This window comes from Rutidosis leptorrhynchoides, chromosome 7 (assembly GCF_046630445.1).
Source record: "Rutidosis leptorrhynchoides isolate AG116_Rl617_1_P2 chromosome 7, CSIRO_AGI_Rlap_v1, whole genome shotgun sequence".
In the NCBI taxonomy this organism is placed as follows: domain Eukaryota; kingdom Viridiplantae; phylum Streptophyta; class Magnoliopsida; order Asterales; family Asteraceae; genus Rutidosis; species Rutidosis leptorrhynchoides.
Window position 1 is genome coordinate 188,168,488 of NC_092339.1, and position 17,376 is coordinate 188,185,863.

Genomic DNA, 17,376 nt, shown 5'->3' on the forward strand with positions numbered 1-17,376 from the left:
AGAAGAAGCATGAAATCTCTTGGACACAATAGCTGCACAACAGGAAGATTGGAGCAATGAAGCTGCTGAGAAGGATGACGTCTTCGCTTATACGGTAAAAATGCTGGAAACCAGGTTACAAGATCTCACCTTCACTCTTCAAAGTTTACTAATTCCTAGAAACTTCGATGCTACTAGAACCAATATGAGGTATCCTTACCCTAGATGGGCACACAAACAGCAAAATAGTTCGGATCATAATATAATCTTCCTGTTGCACAAACCTACTCTCCACTCTAAGGAAATTTTAGTTGAATTTATGAAAAAGCAATACACGATAAACCTTCAAGTCATAGAATGTCAGAATAAGTTTGACACTTTGATAAAGACTTTTGAAGAATTAATCACTAATTTACAGCTTAAGCTTAAACGTTTAACCACTAAAGTTGAAATAGAGTGCAGTGAGTTTGATGCCCTAGTAATCACTAGAGGAGGGAAGGAAACAACTGTCAATATACCCATACAAGATTTTTACGATAAGGAACCTATGCCAATTGACCCAGTTGTCAATCCACCGGAACCTATCTTGTAGTGACCCGAACTTTTCCATGTTTTTATATATTAAATGAAATTGATATTTACATGATTAAATGTTTCTAACATGTTAAGCAATCAAACTTGTTAAGACTTGATTAATTGAAATAGGTTTCATATAGACAATTAACCACCCAAGTTGACCGGCAATTCACGAACGTTAAAACTTGTAAAAACTATATGATGACATATATATGGATATATATATATAGTTAACATGATATTATGATAAGTAAACATATCATTAAGTATATTAACAATGAACTACATATGTAAAAACAAGACTACTAACTTAATGATTTTGAAACGAGACATATATGTAACGATTATCGTTGTAACGACATTTAATGTATATATATCATATTAAGATATATTAATACATCATGATATCATGATAATGTAATAATTTAACATCTCATTTGATTTAATAAACAATGGGTTAACAACATTTAACAAGATCGTTAACCTAAAGGTTTCAAAACAACACTTACATGTAACGACTAACGATGACTTAACGACTCAGTTAAAATGTATATACATGTAGTGTTTTAATATGTAATCATACACTTTTGAAAGACTTCAAGACATTTATGAAAATACTTCTACTTAACAAAAATGCTTACAATTACATCCTCGTTCAGTTTCATCAACAATTCTACTCGTATGCACCCGTATTCGTACTCGTACAATACACAGCTTTTAGATGTATGTACTATTGGTATATACACTCCAATGATCAGCTCTTATCAGCCCATGTGAGTCACCTAACACATGTGGGAACCATTATTTGGCAACTAGCATGAAATATCTCATAAAATTACAAAAATATGAGTAATCATTCATGACTTATTTACATGTAAACAAAATTACACATCCTTTATATCTAATCCATATACCAACGACCAAAAACACCTACAAACACTTTCATTCTTCAATTTTATTCATCTAATTAATCTCTCTCAAGTTCTATCTTCAAGTTCTAAGTGTTCTTCATAAATTCTACAAATTCTAGTTTCATAAAATCAAGAATACTTCCAAGTTTGCTAGCTTACTTCCAATCTTGTAGAGTGATCATCCAACCTCAAGAAATCTTTATTATTTATAGTAATATATATTTCTAATACAAGGTAATACTCATATTCAAACTTTGATTCAAATTCTATAACTATAACAATCTTATTTCGAGTGGAAATCTTACTTGAACTTGTTTTCGTGTCATGATTCTGCTTCAAGAACTTTCAAGCCATTCAAGGATCCTTTGAAGCTAGATCCATTTTTCTCATTTCTAGTAGCTTTATCCATAAAACTTGAGGTAGTAATGATGTTCATAACATCATTCGATTCATACATATAAAGCTATCTTATTCGAAGGTTTAAACTTGTAATCACTAGAACATAGTTTAGTTAATTCTAAACTTGTTCGCAAACAAAAATTAATCCTTCTAACTTGACTTTTAAAATCAAATAAACACATGTTCTATATCTATATTAAATGCTAACTTAATAATTTAAAACCTGGAAACACGAAGAACACTGTAAAACCGGACATACGCCGTCGTAGTAACACCGCGGGCTGTTTTGGGTTAGTTAATTAAAAACTATGATAAACTTTGATTTAAAAGTTGTTCTTCTTTGAAAATTATTTTCTTATGAACATGAAACTATATCCAAAAATCATGGTTAAACTCAAAGTGGAAGTATGTTTTCTAAAATGGTCATCTAGACGTCGTTCTTTCGACTGAAATGACTACCTTTACAAAAATGACTTGTAACTTATATTTCCGACTATAAACCTATACTTTTTCTGTTTGGATTCATAAAATAGAATTCAATATGAAACCATAGCAATTTGATTCACTCAAAACGGATTTAAAATGAAGAAGTTATGGGTAAAACAAGATTGGATAATTTTTCTTGTTGTAGCAACGTGAAAATTGGTAACAAATATATATTAATCATATCCTAGCTAACTTATATTGTATTATACATGTATTCTAATATATTATGTAATCTTGGGATACCATAGATACGTATGCAAATGTTTTGACATATCATATCGACCCATGTGTATATATTATTTGGAACAACCATAGACACTCTATATGCAGTAATGTGGGAGTTAGCTATACAGGGTTGAGGTTGATTCCAAAAATATATATACTTCGAGTTGTGATCTAGCCTGAGACGTGTATACACTGGGTCGTGGATTGATTCAAGATAATATATATCAATTTTTTTCTGTACATCTAACGTTGGACAGCTAGTTGTAGGTTACTAACGAGGACAGCTGATTTAATAAACTTAAAACATCAAAATGTATTAAAAGTGTTGTAAATATATTTTGAATATACTTTGATATATATGTACATATTTGTTATAGGTTCCTGAATCGACCAGTGGCCAAGTCTTACTTTCCGACGAAGTAAAAATCTGTGAAAGTGACTTATAGTCCCACTTTTAAAATTTAATATTTTTGGGATGAGAATACATGCAGGTTTTATAAATGATTTACAAAATAGACATAAGTATGTGAAACTACATTCTATGGTTAAATTATCGAAATCGAATATGTCCCTTTTTATTAAGTCTGGTAATCTAAGAATTAGGGAACAGACACCCTAATTGACGCGATTCCTAAAGATAGATCTATTGGGCCTAACAAACCCCATCCAAAGTACCGGATGCTTTAGTACTTCGAAATTTATATCATATCAGAAGGGTGTCCCGGAATGATGGGGATATTCTTATATATGCATCTTGTTAATGTCGGTTACCAGGTGTTCATCATATGAATGATTTTTATCTCTATGTATGGGATGTATATTGAAATATGAAATCTTGTGGTCTATTGTTACGATTTGATATATATAGGTTAAACCTATAACTCACCAACATTTTTGTTGACGTTTAAAGCATGTTTATTCTCAGTTGAATATTAAGAGCTTCCGCTGTTGCATACTAAAATAAGGACAAGATTTGGAGTCCATGTTTGTATGATATTATGTAAAAACTGCATTCAAGAAACATATGTCGATGTAATATATTTCTATTGTAAACCATTATGTAATGGTGGTGTTTAAACAGTATATTTTAGATTATCATTATTTGATAATCTACGTAATGCTTTTGAAACCTTTATTGATAAAATAAAGGTTATGGTTGTTTTAAAAAATGAATGTAGTCTTTGAAAAATGTCTCATATAGATGTCAAAACCTCGCAACGAAATCAATTAATATGGAACGTTTATAATCAATATGAACCGGACATTTCATATCTCTCCTAAGGCCCCGGAAATTATTTCGCGTCCCCGCATACCTTTCCCATGTAGGCTTAGGAAGGAAAAACAAGAAGTGCAATTTGTTAAGTATTGGGATATTATCAAGAATTTGCATTAGAATGTACGACTAGTAGATGCTTTAGTAGAAATGCCAAACTATGCTAAATTTTTCAAAGAACTGCTTTCAAACAAAGAGAGATTAAGAGAGATAGTTAGCTTTCCCTTAAGTGAAGAATGCTCGTTAGTGTTACAACATGGAATTCCCCCTAAGTTAGGAGATACAGGAAGATTTACGGTACCTTTCTACCTGCAAGATGTCCAAATTAGCAATGCATTAGCAGACTTAGGAGCCAGTGTAAACCTAATGCCCTATTCGTTATTCAAAAAGCTAGGATTAAATGACTTAAGGCCTACCAGAATGACTATCCAGCTCGCAGATAGATCAGTTAAGATTCCTCGGGGGATAGCTGAAGATGTCCTAGTTAGAGTGGATAAGTTCGCATTTCCCATTGATTTCTTCATTATGGATATTGAGGAAGACACGAAGGTCTCAGTCATTCTTGGCAGACCATTCCTGAATACTGCCAAGGCCGTAATTGATGTGCACGAGAAATTATTGAAATTAAGGGTTAAAGGAGAAGAAATCACATTCAATGTTGATCGTCTCATGAACCATCCTAGAGAAGAAGATGTGAATCTCTCTGATTCTTTTCAAGAGCTCGTCAACGAATACCTGGAAGAAACTATGGCTATATGTAGTCAAGATCAAATTTCTAAGGATCTGTTCTTTATATCTCCTGAAGGAAATCTCGAAAACCATTCAGCCATAAACCTTAGTCAACACAAATCTTCCCTCTCTGAAAGTAATTTTCTTGGTAAGACTATTCAAATAGCACCGCTAGGACAAGGCATTCCTTTACCTCTATTAAGGAGAAGACCGAATGAAGAAACATATTTCATTCTGGTATATCAGGAACCCCAATCAAAGGAGGACTGTGAGGAGTTTCCCGAACCTACATTCGAAACTAAAGAAGACGTTTCTGAAGAGGAAGCATTAAGAAGGACAATTTCCAAAAATGAAGAACAGATAGCATCAGTGACCGCTACCGAAGAATCAGAATTCCAGGAGAAGTATGACTCATTAGACCGAAAGGAGATAGCTAGGATGAAGCCATCTATCGAGGAACCTCCGAAATTAGAGTTAAAGAAGTTACCCGACAATCTGGAGTATGCATTCTTAGAAGGAGAATCGCAACTCCCTGTAATCATCTCGAAAGACCTCATGCCACAAGAGAAGGCGAAATTGATTCAAGTTTTAAAATCACATAAGAAGGCAATTGCTTGGAAGATCTCCGACATAAAAGGGATCAACCCCAACTATTGAACCCACAAGATTTTTCATGGAAGATGATTTCAAACCTTCAGTTCAGAGGCAAAGAAGGGTCAACCCTATGATTCAAGAAGTCTTCAAGAAAGAAGTAATCAAACTTCTAGACACCAGTCTGATCTATCCCATCTCTGATTCACCATGGGTTAGTCCCGTTCAAGTGGTACCCAAAAAGGGAGGGACAACCGTAATTCAAAATGAGAATAATGAGCTTATTCCAACTCGGGAAGTCACCGGTTGGAGAGTTTGTATAGATTATCGTAAACTAAATGATGCAACCCGAAAGGATCATTTTCCATTACCTTACATCGATAAAATGTTGAAACGTCTATCAGGAAATGAATACTACTGTTTCCTTGACGGTTTTTCTGGCTACTTTCAGATTCCACTCGATCCAAAGGACCAGGAAAAGACAACCTTTACCTGTCCTTATGGAACCTTTGCTTATCGACGCATGCCCTTTGGGCTATGCAATGCACCAGCTACATTCCAGCGATGCATGGTAGCAATATTCCATGACATGATTGAACGTTGTATGGAAGTCTTCATGGACGAATTCTCCATCTTTGGTAGTACCTTTGATTCGTGCCTTTCATGAAACGCCCCGTCCAAATCCAGATGGACGATTACATTACATTTGGTTACATCGCGAGGTACTTGACCTCTATATGATACATTTTACAAACATTGCATTCGTTTTTAAAAGACAAACTTTCATTTCATCGAAAATTGACGGCATGCATACCATTTCATAATATATCCAGCTATAAATGACTTAATAATATTCTTGATGAACTCAACGACTCAAATGCAACGTCTTTTCGAATTCTTAATAATATTCTTGATGAACTCAACGACTCCAAGTAATATATCTAAAATGAGCAAATGCACATCGGAAGATTTCTTTCATACCTGAGAATAAACATGCTTTCAAGTGTCAACCAAAAGGTTGGTGAGTTCATAGGTTTATCATAAATAATCATTTCATAATTTTAATAGACCACAAGATTTCATTTTCATTTCATAAATATACATCTCATATTTTCGCAAACTGCATAGAGATAAAAATTATTCATATGAAGAACACCGGAACCTTTCAAACAACTTACCAATGGTAGCTAATGCGTAGTGCAATGACAAAATCATCTCACCGTGGTAGTTAATACAATATAATTTATACAACGGGAGCTAATGCGTACGCAATGCAAAATAATCTCCCGAGGGTAGCTGAAATGGGGGCTAATGCATACGCAATGCAAAATCATCCCTCCGTTACCAACTACAAAGTCGACTATAATACAATACAATACATCGGTGGCTAGTGCGTGCGTGCAATGCAAAATCATCCCACCGATGGTAGTTAAAACGGGACCTAATGTGTACGCAATGCAAAATCATCTCTCCTTTAACTACTAAATCGAACCTCTGAATTCAAATAATTCTATCATAGAATGTAGTTTTGAATATTTATGTCTATTTCGTCAATCATTTATAAAAACAGTTCATGTATTCCCAGTTCAAAAATATATCTCAAAAGCATTTAAGAAACAGTTATAAAAACAGCGCATGTATTCTCAGTCCCAAAAATGTAAAGAGTAAAAGGGAATCAAATGAACTCACCATACTGTATTTTGTAGTAAAAATACATATGACGACATTGAACAAGTGTAGGGTTGACCTCGGATTCACGAACCTATATCATTTGTATATTTATTAAAACTTGTACTTGTAATCGAACGAATTTATATGTTATTATCATTAATAATATACTTGTTATATTATGTTATATAGATAAACTTAATATATTTAATTCATACTTTGTATATAATTAATAATTATCATATTAAATTTTAATATAGTTTAATTGGTAACAAAATATAGTATTAAGAAATATTAATATAATGGTAATGTGTTTTTATATATATTTTTATTTGTAATTATAACAGTAATAATAATAGTGATAATAATAATAATAATAATAATAATAATAATAATAATAATAATAATAATAATAATAATAATAATAATAATAATAATAATAATAATAATAATAATAATAATAATAATAATGATAATAATAATAATAATAATCCGTTTTAATCTTACATATAAATTTCATAATAACATCGGTATTCATATTTGTAATTTTCATATTTATAATCTTAACAACATTTTTTAAAACTTTTACTTTCATAATCATAATAGTTTTTACAATAATGATATTGATAGTAATAATAATATAGTTAAAATAATATTAATAATGGTAAAACTAATAATAATGATAGTAATAATAATATTACTTATGGTAACAATAATAATAATAATACTAATAATATTAATGATGTTGTTAAAGATACAATAATAATAACAATATACATGCTTATATATTAATACTAACAATAATCTTCATAATAATAATAATACTAATAATAATCATGATATTACTAATACCTAGTAATAATAATAATTGATAATTACTACTTATATTAATAATGTTAATGACAGTAATAATTTTAGTACTAATATTAATAACAATAACAATAATAATCATAACAATAATAATCATATTAATAATAATAATAATAATTAATATTAATAAGTAATAATAATAATAATAATAAATAAATGAATGAAGACTACCTCAAAGGGATGAAGTCAAAAAAAAAAAAAATGAAAACAGCCCATGCCCAGGCTCGAACCCGAGACCTCTTGATCACCAACATCACACTCTAACCAATACACCGGAGCTGTTTTTCTGATTAATCTTATACCAGAATATATATATACCATCCCTTTCTGATTCTATTCCTTTATCTTCATCAAGTCGATCAAGGTATTATCCAATACTCAAAACACAAATACATGAGTATAGATTGATTTAGTTTCGACATAGAAACAACTTATCATCGAGGTTTTAATTAACAAACAAAAATAATTAAAATCTGAAACAACTGGTACACGAGAAAATATAACCCGTTATTATTTTTGGTTTAATTCCCTCTTCATCTTCAACAATTCAATCGACTGAAATCCTTAAATATAACAATTGAATACAAAATTAAAGTAGTTTTAGGATTTATATATAATCAGAAACGTTTAGAGATTGACATGAAAAAATAAAGAGCTGTAACAGCTCATTTAAGTTCTTCAAGAACTCAAAATCAATCTCGCAATTTTAGAAAGTTTTAGACTACGATTCTTGAATGAAAAAGGTTTGAAATCCTTTCTAGAAACCCTATGAATCCTTAATTTATTCAGAAACAACCAACAGAAATCGAATTTCTTGATGAACCGGATGGTTGACTTTTTGATTTCTAATGTTTAACTCCAAAATTCGAATTCATTATAAAGAATTGGGATTTGAAACTTCACAGATAGTTTAAGTAGAAGATTCCTAACACAACTACAATTCTAGATTTTGAAGATTGATACAAATTTAAGATTTTGATAAAATGAACACAAAACAGAGATGCGAGCTGTGTTTATTTTTCTGTTGGAAATTATTAGATAAAAATGTTTGATTGTAATTGATAATGATGATGGTGAATTGAATGATTCCCTCATTACAGAGTAATTCACTTGTTTTTTAGCGAAAGACAATCGACATAGAGAATCAAATCAGAGAAAATAAATAAATAAATAAATAAAATAATAGAAAACAGATTACGACTCCTAACAGCTTTTGTCATCGTACTGTGATGAGATTCGATTAATAATCAGATTGGAAACAAGATTTGATCATAAGTTGTTTTGTAGTGACAAATTGCAATCGATGGTTTGTCATACTTAGAACGAAACGAGAGAAAAAAAATAAAAAAATAACAGACAGTGATATATATCAGATTCATTCATCGGATTTTATAATTCTTATACAATTGATATTAATAATTTATTAAATATATTAATAATAATACTTAATATTTATTAATAATAAAATACAAATAATAATAGTATTAGGAATAATAAATGTTAAAAATAATTAATAATATCAATGTACATAATAATACTAAAAGTAATAATAAGGTTAATACTAATAACATCAAAATAATACAAATAATAATAAGAATAATGTTAAGAGTAATAAAATAATGATAACAAAAATTATAAATGAAAATGATAGCTTTTAGTAAATATACTATTTAAAATCATAATAATAACTAAATTGTAAATTTTACTACTATATATAATAATACTGATATTAATAATGATAACTATAAAATTAGTATAATACTATAATCATTTCAACGTATCAACTTTCGTATATATATATATATATATATATATATATATATATATATATATATATATATATATATATATATATATATACACACATTGAAAATAATAATATAACTAATACTGGTTTCAATATTAATAATATTGATATTAATAATAATAATGAAAGTAATAATACTATTTGTAGTGTAACAATTATATTTTTAATTTCTAATTACATTTAATATATTAATATCACAATTTATCAATTATATCATAGTTACTAATTATATAATATATAATTGAATATTTATACACTATACATATATTATAATATTCATATATACATAAAATTATATATATTTAAATATAGATTCATTTTAAATTACATCATAATTATTTTGTATTTTATTTACATATTTGATTCCAAAGTTATAATTATACTTTTAATATTTTTAATTATTATATACTTTCATATATATATATATATATATATATATATATATATATATATATATATATGTATATATATATATATATATTTGTTTACACATAATTGTTCGTGAATCGTCGCAGTTAGGTCGAGGTTAAATGATTACATAAACACAGTTCAACATTTTTGAAATTCAACTTTGCTTATCGTGTCGAGATCATATAATGATTAAGTTTTAAATTTGGTCGGAAATTTCCGGGTTGTCACAGTACCTACCCGTTAAAGAAATTTCGTCCCCGAAATTTGTTCGAGATCGTCATGGCTAACCATAAGAATGTTTTCTTGACAAATATGAGTTGATTAATAGAGTTTTATCATCAGTGAGTAGTATGGATAAAACAATTCGTTTATGTGGAGAGTACGAATGAAGCTGTCACAAAAGATTGAGATAAAGATTTAACTTTTGAGTCACAGTGGATTTTCGGAATTCAAGAGATTTATGGAAAATCTTTGTAATAAGATTTGATTCTCCGATAATAAAGGAAATAAGATCTTCTTTGATTAAATGCGATAATCTGTTTGTAATGACCCGCATTTTTCCGATCATTCTATACTTATAAGATTAATATTTACATAAATTAAACTTACCAACATGATAAGCAATCCAAATTGTTGAAACTTATGTTTTCGAAAAGAGTTTTACACAACGTTTGACCGTCTAGTTTGACCGATGATATCACGAACTATATAATATATGATAATTATACGTTTGTGTATATATATGTATATATACATATTTAACATGATTTATGGATGTTTTAATATCTCATTTTGTATTAATAACAATAAGTTATAAGTATATTTTGAAACTACAAACTTAAGTTTTCAAAACAATAACCATACGTAACGTTTTTTTTGATATAAATACTTATGACCTATAATGTTTATACATATATCGTATATATAATGTATTTAATCACTTTTTAAGGACTTAAATACATAAAACAATATAAGTATATTCACAAAAGATAACTATATTTGAATCCTCGTTCCGTTTTCACAAGATTTCTATACGTATATTTAGAGTATATGTACTCGTAACATACCTAGCTTCTATACGTATTTACTATTAGTATATACACATAAAATCACCACCAACCAGCCCTTGTTCATGCCTTAAGTATAGGGTAATTAGAGATTGGAAGTTAGTATGACAAATTGCACAAAATAACAACATGAAATTTTGTTCTTGTCTTCCCATTTTCACGCCACCACCACCTTAAGTACTCCATCCATCTTCAACTTTGCTACATCATTTTGCTAGTTAGGAACACCCTTTCATAACCCTTAAACACCTTAACCATCTCAGCCTATCACCATGAAAATCTAGCTTCAAGAACATCACTTAAACACCATAAGAAAACCCTTACAAAAACACTTCAAGAATCCTTCCAAGAACACAAATTTACTTCCAATCTTTCATCCAACCCCATCACTCTTTTGGTTCTAGGTTTTTACTTCTATTTTACAGCAATCTTGTCCAAGTAACTTGAGGTAGTAACTTTGTTCATAACCTTATTCGATTCATATATATATATAGCTATCTTATTTTATGGTATACAATTTTAACAACAAGAACATAGTTTGAATGATTTCAAACTTGTTTGCAAACTAAATAGATCCTTCTAACTTAACTTTTAAAATACTTCAAGACCTGTAATATATCATAAGGATATGCTAACTTAACAAGGTAAAACTTGGTTTTTCAAAGAACACCTTAAAAACTGAATTTACGTCGTCGGAGTACAACCGGGGGCTGTTTTGGGTTGGATAATTAAAAACCATCTTGAACTTTGAATTGGAGGTTTATATTCTGGAAAAATGATATTTCTTATGAATATGTTAACACATAAAAATTTCATGATTTAACTCAAAGTATAAGTATTTTTAGAAAAATAATCATTTAAGGTTGTTTACATGATGGAAAATGATTAACTTCATAAGTTTCACCAAAGTTTGACCTATGACCTGTGATTTCGAATACAAACTAAGGTATTTACAGTTCATATTCTTAAAGAGGGACTCGATCCAAGGAAGTGGCAAGTTGAACCAACGAAAACGGAGTTGTAACGAAGAAACTATGACCAAAACAAAATCGGATATCCAAAACTAGTTTAGCCACGAAAATAATTGGAGAAAAATTAAATAAATTACATCTTTCTAAAATAACATGATATTATATATATATGTACTCATAATTTAATTTTATATATTTCAGGATCACCCGTAAACAATACGAGAAGATTAATCATAAGATCCCATGATTGTACGCAACACGTCATTTGACAACACCGGTACTTTATGTACGCAACACGTCATTTGACAACACCGGTACCGTGGGTCAAGATTAATCCCGACCAATACGAATACGATGGGGTTTCATTTATTTCGATGGGGGTTTTATTTATTTATTAAACACCTAAATATGAACCATTAAAATTGAATTGCTAACTACGGACTAAGAAGACATTAAAAGTATTATAAGTATATATACGTGATGATTCTTTAAAATAAAAATATATTGATATATTATATATGGATAGGTTCGTGATATCAACCGGAGACCAAGTCAAAATATATATATCTTCAAGGCTAAAGTGAGTATATAGTCCCACTTTTAAACTCTAAATATTTCGGGATGAGAATACATGTATTTTATGTTTTACGATATGGACACAAGTAACTGAAAAATATATTCTACGTTGAGTTGTACCACTGGCATACTTCCCTGTAGCTTGGTAACTATTATTTACAGCGGTATTGTAAACGCGAATCCTGTTGATAGATCTATCGGGCCTGACAACCCCAACCGGACTGGACGACCAGTATTCAACGGTTGCACAGTACTTCGTTTCGTGACTATACTTGGTATGGTGTAGTAAGATTTCATAATAAAGGGAATATGCGACGTGATTAAATGTTAAGTATGGTTACCAAGTGCTCAACCACTTAGAATATTTTTATTAAAATGTTTATATATGAAATCTTGTGGTCTATATATATATATATTGCTGCCGGCATTAAACCTATATCTCACCAACTTTATGTTGACGTTTTAAACATGTCTATTCTCAGGTGATAACTAAAAGCTTCCGCTGCAACATGTTGAATTTAAGCAAGATCTTGAGTATGCATATTTGTGTCAAAAATAAAACTGCATATCCGAGGAATTGTAATGTAAAATATGCTAGAAATCGTATTGTTATCATCATATGTAAAGTTTGTAAGTCTAAGATTATCGCTAAACGATAATCATCTTTATATTGTCTAAAGCTTGTATTAACATAAGAGTTATGGTTTGTAATGTAAAATAAATGCAGTTGTTCTTTTAAAAATGTCGCATATAGAGGTCAATACCTCGCAATGAAATCATACGTTATCTAACTCGTTCTTATGGTTAAGGACGGGTTATGACATGTGGTATCAGAGCGGTGGTCTTAGCGAACCAGGTTTGCATTAGTGTGTCTAACTGATAAGTCGTTAGGATACATTAGTAAGTCTGGACTTTGACCGGGTCTGATTTAAAAACCATTGCTTATCATTGTTGGTTAAAATTTATATGTAAATATTATGTAGTACTAATGGGTTAGTTGTTGTGTGATAGATGTCGGGCTCAAAACTTGTTATCACATTCAGCGACTCCGAACCAGAATCTTCAGATGGTGTTCCAGTCATTAACCTATCCGATGATGAAAATAATATCTTTGGGGAAGACTCACAAATTCCGGATGAACCGACTATAGAGAACCCGGAAAGTGAACCCGAGGAGGAAAGTGAACCCGAGGAGGAAAGTGAACCCGAGGAAGAAATACAGGAAATTACAAAAGACAAGTTTGAACTAGGAAAGAAACGAAAGGCTAATGAATTAGAAAATTCAAATCCCGAGTTTAGTAAGGATGATGTGGCACCAACTCCACTAGACACTACCACCCCTATTCCCGCTATTCCTATTCGTTCTATCCCGGCATCCAGTTCTTCAGCCCCACAGCCAAAATATAGGCAGACAGCCAGGATAAGCGTTAAGCGATTCTTTGAACCTAAACGTCCTAGAAAATAGACCAAACGATGCGCTGCCGTATTAAACCATGGGATCATATAATGTTTTGTATAATATTATTAGTGTGGTTTGCTTAATGTTCGATGTAAGATAAGCATATGTAAAATAGTAAAGTATGAAATGCAATAATTTTCCATGGTTAAGTATTATTTAGATGGTAGTAATTGGTTCTGTACTAAGCTATTAAGTATGAACATTAACGGGTAGGTACTACCCTAGATATAATTATAAAACGCTAATAAGAAGAAAAGGCTTTTATAATAATATCTGGTTCATATTATTAATAAGCTATAATGTACTGTAAATATACACTACATCTATAATATTCCATGTGAATAATTATTTTCTTTTCATTCTTATAGAAGAATATGGCGCGATTGAATCGAATGACGGAACAAGAAGTCGAGGAATTCATCAACCAGCGAGTGAACGACAGAATGTTATGGGTCGAGGCTGCAAGAGCTGCTGCAGTTAACCCAAATCCTCGTGTAGGATGCACCTACAAAACTTTTCAAGCTTGTAAGCCCTCATCATTCAGTGGAACGGAAGGACCGATCGGTTTAACACGGTGGATAGAAAAGATGGAGACTGTGTTTAAAATCAGAGGTTGTGTTGAAAAGGACATGACCAAGTATGCATCGTGCACTTTACAAGATAGTGCACTCACGTGGTGGAAAAATTATGTGAAGGCTGTAGGAGGAGATGTAGCTTATGATACTCCATGGGAAGAATTCAAAATAATGTTAATCAACGAGTATTGTCCAAGGAACGAGGTTAGGAAGTTGGAAGATGAATTACGAAGTCTGAAGGTTATTGGTACTGAAATCACCAACTACAATCAGCGATTCATGGAATTAGTTTTGCTATGTCCTGAATTGGTTCCAACCGAAGAACGGAAGATTGAAATGTACAAAGATGGTTTGCCCAAAAAGGTTAAGGCAAATGTTACAGCATCGAAACCTAAGACAATTCATGAAGCTATAACCATGGCAAACGAGCTAATGGATCAGGTCATCATGGATAAGAAAGTATCCAATACTGATGTGAAGGTATCAGGTAACAAAAGAAAGTGGAATGGAAATTATGATCGAGGTAACCAACAACAATCTTTTAAGAAACAAGAAATCACGCAAGGTGCGGGTAGTGGTTTAAGCTTTGGTTACAAAGGACAAAATCCTTTATGTAACCGATGCCACAAACAACACTCTGGCTACTGTAATGTGGTATGCAACAAATATAATCGAAAGGGTCATCTTGCTGAAGATTGTAGGGCCCTCGTTACAAATACAAATGGTACCAAGACTCCTGCCACCAATGCAAATAGAACTGCTTTGGCTACCATTACTTGTTATGGGTGTGGAAAACAAGGTCACTATAAGAGCCAGTGCCCGAATTCTGAGAAGAATATCGGACCTGCACGTGGGAGAGCATTTATTATTAATGCTAGAGAGGCATGTGAAGACCCGGAGCTTGTTACGGGTACGTTTACCATTAATAACTTATCAGCATCTATTATATTTGATACTGGTGCCGATAGAAGTTACGTGTGTAGAAATTTTTACACTAAAATGAATTGTTCATCATTACCTCTAGATGCTAAGTACATGATTGAGTTAGCTAATGGTAAACTAATTAAAGCCGATAAAATTTGTCGTGATTGTGAAATAAATTTAGCCGGAGAAACGTTTAAAATTGACTTGATACCCGTAGAATTAGGAAGTTTTGATGTAATAGTTGGCATGGACTGGATGTCCAAAGTAGGAGTTGAAGTTGTGTGTGCCAAGAAGGCAATTCGCATTCCTTGTAAGGATAAAATGCCGGTGATGATTTATGGAGAGAAGGGTAATTCAAAGCTAAAACTCATTAGTTGTTTGAAAGCCAAGAAGTGTTTAGAAAAGGGATGTTATGCTATTCTAGCACATGTTAATAAAGTCGAAAAGAAATAAAAAGAGAAGTGCATCAACGACGTGCCTGTGGCAAGAGATTTTCCTGAAGTTTTTCCGGAAGAGTTGCCGGGATTACCTCCATTTAGATCTGTAGAATTTTAAATAGATTTAGTACCAGGAGCTGCACCAGTTGTCCGTGCTCCATATAGACTTGCACCGTCCGAGTTAAAAGAACTTCAGAGTCAGTTAAAAGAATTACTGGATCGTGGATTCATACGACCAAGTACTTCACCGTGGGGAGCTCCGATTCTCTTTGTTAAAAAGAAAGATGGATCTTTTAGGATGTGTATAGATTATCGTGAATTAAATAAGTTAACTATCAAAAATCGGTATCCATTACCGAGAATTGACGACTTATTTGATCAACTCCAAGGATCATGTGTGTACTCGAAAATTGACCTAAGATCGGGCTATCATCAATTACGTGTCAAAGAAGAGGACATTCCGAAAACTGCTTTTCGGACACGTTATGGTCATTACGAATTTTTGGTCATGCCGTTTGGGTTGACAAATGCGCCAGCTGTATTCATGGACCTCATGAATCGAGTTTGTAGTCCGTATTTAGATAAGTTTGTTATTGTTTTCATTGATGATATTCTTATCTATTCCAAGAGTGAGCAAGAGCATGAGCAGCATTTAAGGTTGATATTAGAGTTGTTGAGAAAAGAACAGCTATATGCTAAATTTTCTAAGTGTGCTTTCTGGTTAAAAGAAGTGCAATTTCTTGGTCACGTTGTTAGTAGCAAAGGAATTCAGGTTGATCCAGCAAAAATTGAAGCCATTGAAAAATGGGAGACTCCTAAGACACCAATGCAGATACGCCAATTTTTGGGTTTAGCCGGTTATTATAGAAGGTTTATTCAAGATTTTTCCCGAATAGCTAAGCCGTTGACAGCGTTAACGCAAAAAGGGAAGAAATATGAATGGACTTCTGAGCAGGAGAGTGCATTTCAATTACTGAAAAAGAAGTTGACTACGGCGCCTATTTTATCGTTACCAGAAGGGAACGATGATTTTGAAATATATTGTGACGCTTCGCGACAAGGTTTTGGTTGCGTTCTTATGCAACGGAAGAAAGTTATTGCATACGCATCCCGACAATTGAAGATTCATGAGCGGAATTATACGACGCATGATTTAGAATTGGGAGCAGTCGTGTTTGCATTGAAGATATGGAGGCACTACTTGTATGGGGTTAAATGCACTGTGTTTACTGATCATAAAAGCCTTCAACATATTTTTGATCAGAAACAGCTGAACATGAGGCAACGTAGGTGGGTCGAGTTAATAAACGACTATGATTGTGAAATTCGTTATCATCCCGGGAAAGCGAATGTGGTGGCTGACGCACTAAGCAGAAAGGAACGAGAACCAATTCGAGTACGAGCGATGAACATAAAAATTCGCATGAATCTCAACTCACAAAT